This window comes from Colobus angolensis, unplaced genomic scaffold (assembly GCF_000951035.1).
Source record: "Colobus angolensis palliatus isolate OR3802 unplaced genomic scaffold, Cang.pa_1.0 Scaffold397, whole genome shotgun sequence".
Classification (NCBI taxonomy): Eukaryota; Metazoa; Chordata; class Mammalia; order Primates; family Cercopithecidae; genus Colobus; species Colobus angolensis.
Genome location: NW_012117343.1, coordinates 1,015,217 through 1,019,388, shown reverse-complemented (window position 1 = coordinate 1,019,388; position 4,172 = coordinate 1,015,217).

Here is a 4,172-nt window from a genome sequence, read left to right as displayed (position 1 = left end):
CGCCACCTCGCCCGGCTAGTTTTTTGTATTTTTAGTAGAGACGGGGTTTCACCGTGTTAGCCAGGATGGTCTCGATCTCCCGACCTCGTGATCCGCCCGTCTCAGCCTCCCAAAGTGCTGGGATTACAGGCTTGAGCCACCGCGCCCGGCTATGATGAGCACTATCTTAACTGCTCATCAGCGGCATTATTCCTCATTAAAAAACAAAAAACATCCTTTGTTGGCCAATTATATTCCTGATTCTATATAAAACATTTCACATACACATGTTTTTTCACAAAACTCTATGTGCATAGTACCATTAATATACCTTTACAGATGAAGAAATTTAAGCCAAAATAGTGCCTCTCCCGCCTTAATTAACTCAGTCTTAAAGTCTGAAATACTAATGTAAATACTTTGTCTGGTTTTCACTCTCTTCTTCAGATGCTGCTTTGTCTTACTAGAACTATCACCTTGCTGCTGACCAATTAATTGTCCAGTGTGCAGACTTCAAGGACAATTAGACTAAAAGTTAAATATAAAAAGCTCTATATAATGGCCAGGTGCAGTGGGTCATGCTTGTAATCCCAGCATTTTGGGAGGCTGAGTGGGTGATCACTTGAGGTCAGGAGTTCAAGACCAGCCTGGCCAACATGGTGAAACCCCATCTCTACCAAAAAATACAAAAATTTGCCGGGCGTGGTGGTGCGCACCTGTAGTCCCAGCTACTCAGAGGCCTAAGGTACAAGAATCGCTTGAACCCCAGTAGCAGACATTGCAGTGAGCTGAGATCACACCACTACTCCAGCCTGGGCAATAGAGTGATACCCTGTTTCCAAAAAAAAAAAAGGCTCTGTATAATGATATAAGATGCAATCTTCTTGATGAGTCGTATTGTTTTTGGTTGCTAGGGAAGAAAAGCCAGGGGAAAACCACAGAACTGTAAGCCAACTGCTCTTCAATAATCCAATAAACTTAAGATATTTCACAAAATTTTGCTGGGAGTGAGGGACAGAACAACCTGTACCTTGGACAAAGAACACAATAAGTGACCCCCACCTTTGGTTAATAAATTGAAGGTGTTGAAGTTGATGTATTTTCAGTTGATAAATCTTGTGGTCTTTCAATAACAGTACATTTTAGCTCTTCTGTAGGAAATGTCAACAATCTCAAATTTCTTGCTTGCTTTCAGACTTCAAAGGAGATGTGTGACTAAAAACAGACTCACCCAACCAATCATTTATGTAAGAAATACTGATTTGATTTTAGCACACTGCCTAATTCTGCCTTCTTCCTGACACAACAACTGGGAAGAATATCAAAGCAAAAATTGCATTGCTAAGTCTGATAATAGCCAAAATAATGATTATACTAGCACCAGATACTCGAAACACTGCCAACAGAAAGAAAACAGATATTGTTCATTTTGCTTACTTGAGTAAAACCAAAAAAGAAATTCTGAATCCCTGCCGAGTGCTAGGGCCTATATCTGGTGATCATCCAGCTGTGATTTTTTTTAATTGAAGTGAAATTTATATAACATAAAATTAACAGTCTTAAAAGAAACAATCCAATGGCATAATTACACTCAGTGTTGTACAATCACCACATCTAACTAGTTCGAAAATATTTTCATAACCCCAAAAGGAAACCCTATACCCATTGAACAGTCACTCCCCATTCCATTCCCCTCCAGCCCCCAACAACCACCAATCTGCTTTCTGTCTCTATGGGTTTACCTATTCCAGATGTTTCATATAAATGGAATCATACAATATATGACTGTATTAGTCCATTTTCAGACTACTGATAAAGACATATCCGAGACTTGGAAGAAAAAGAGATTTAATTGGACTTACAGTTCCACATGGCTGGGGAGGCCTCAGAATCAGGTTGGAGGTGAAAGGCACTTCTTACATGGAGGCAGCAAGAGAAAATGAGGAAGATATAAAAACAGAAACCCCGATATAAAATCGGAAACCCGAGATCATCAGATCTCGTGAGGCTTATTCACTACCGCAAGAACAGTATGGGGGAAACTGCCCCTATAATTCAAATTATCTCCCACTAGGTCCCTCCCACCATATGTGGGAATTATGGGAGTACAATTCAAGATGAGATTTGGGTGGGGACATGAAGCCAAATCATATCATTCCACCCCTGGCCTCTCCAAATCTCATGTCCTCACATTTCGAAACCAATCATGCCTTCCCAACAGTCCCCCAAAGCCTTAACTCATTTCAGCATTAACCCGAATGTCCACAGTCCAAAGTCTCACCTGAGATAAGCCAAGTTCCTTCCCTCTGTGAGTCTGTAAAATCAAAAGCAAGCTAGTTACTTCCTAGATACAGTGGGGGTACAGGTATTGGGTAAATACAGCTGTTCCAAATGGGAGATATTGACCAAAACAAAGTGGTTACAGGGCCCATGCAAGTCCAAAATCCAATGGGGCAGTCAAATTTTAAAGCTCCAAAATGATCTCCTTTGACTCCAAGTCTCACATCCAGGTCACGCTGATGTAAGAAGTGGTTGCCATGGTCTTGGGGAGCTGCACCTCTATGGTTTTGCAGGGTACAGCCTACCGGCTACTTTCACGGGCTAACGTTGAGTGTCTGTGGCTTTTCCAGGTAGACGGTGCAAGCTGTCGGTGGATCTATCATTCTGAGGTCTGCAGGATCTATCATTCTGAGGTCTGCAGGATGATGACCCTCTTCTCATAGCTCCACTAGGTGGTACCCCAGTAGGGACTCTGTGTGGGGTCTCTGACCTTACATTTCCCTTTCACAATGCCATAGCAGAGGTTCTCCATGAGCGCCCTGCCCCTGTAGCAAACTTTTGCCTGGGCATCCAGGCATTTCCATACATCTTCTGGAATCTAGGCAGAGGTTCCCAAACCCCAGTTCTCAACTTCTGTGCACTCATAGACTCAACATCATGTGGAAGCCGCCAAGGCTTGTGGCTTGCACCCGCTGAAGCCACAGCCCAAGCTCTACGTTGGTCCCTTTCAGCCATGGCTGGAGCAGCTTGGACAAAGGGCACCAAGTCCTTAGGCTGCAAACAGCCTAAGTTTCATGGGCCCGGCCCATGAAACCATTTTCTCCTAGGCCTCCAGGCCTGTGATGGGACCGGCTGCTGTGAAGACCTCTGACATGCCCTAGAGACATCTTCTCCATTGCCTTGGTGATTAACATTCAACTCCTCGTTGCTTATGCAAATTTCTGCAGCTGGCTTGAATTTCTCCTCAGAAAATGGGTTTTTCTTTTCTATCACATTGTCAGGCTGCAAATTTTTTGAACTTTTATGCTCTGCTTCCTGAATGCCTTTAACAGCACCCAAGTCACCTCTTGAATGCTTTGCTGCTTAGAAATTTCTTTCACCAGAAACCTTAAATCAACTCTCTCAAATTCAAAGTTCCACAAATCCTAGGGCAGGGGCAAAATGCCACCAGTCTCTGCTAAAACATACAAGAGTCACCTTTGCTCCAGTTCCCAACAAGTTCCTCATCTCCCTCTGGGACCACCTCAGCCTGAACCTTATTGTCCATATCGCTATCAGGCTTTTGGTCAAAGCCATTCAACAAGTCTCTAGGAAGTTCCAAACTTTCCCACATTTTCCAGTCTTCTTCTGAGCCCTCCAAACTCTTCCAACCTCTGCCTATGACCCAGTTGCAAAGTCATGTTCACAATTTTAGGTATCTTTTCAGCAATGCCCCAGTCTACTGGTATCAATTTACCATATTAGTACATTTTCATGCTGCTGATAAAGACATATCCAAGACTGGGAAGACAAAGAGAAGAGGTTTAATTGGACTTACAGTTCCATATGGCTGGGGAGGCCTCAGAATCATGGCAGGAGGCAAAAGGCACTTCTTACATCAGGGCAACAAGAGAAAATAAGGAAGATGCAAAAGCAGAAACCCCTGATAAAACCATCAGATCTCATGAGACTTACTCACTACCCCAAGAACAGTATGAGGGAAACCACTCCTATGATTCAAATTATCTCCCACCGGTTCCCTCCCATAACACTTGGGAATTACGGGAGTACAATTCAAGATGAGATTTGGGTGGGGACAGAGCCAAACCATATCTCTGATCTTCTGCGTCTGGCTCATCCACTTAGCACAATGTTTTCAAGGTTCATCTGTGTTATAGCATATATCAGTACTTCATTTCTTTTTTTTTTTTTTT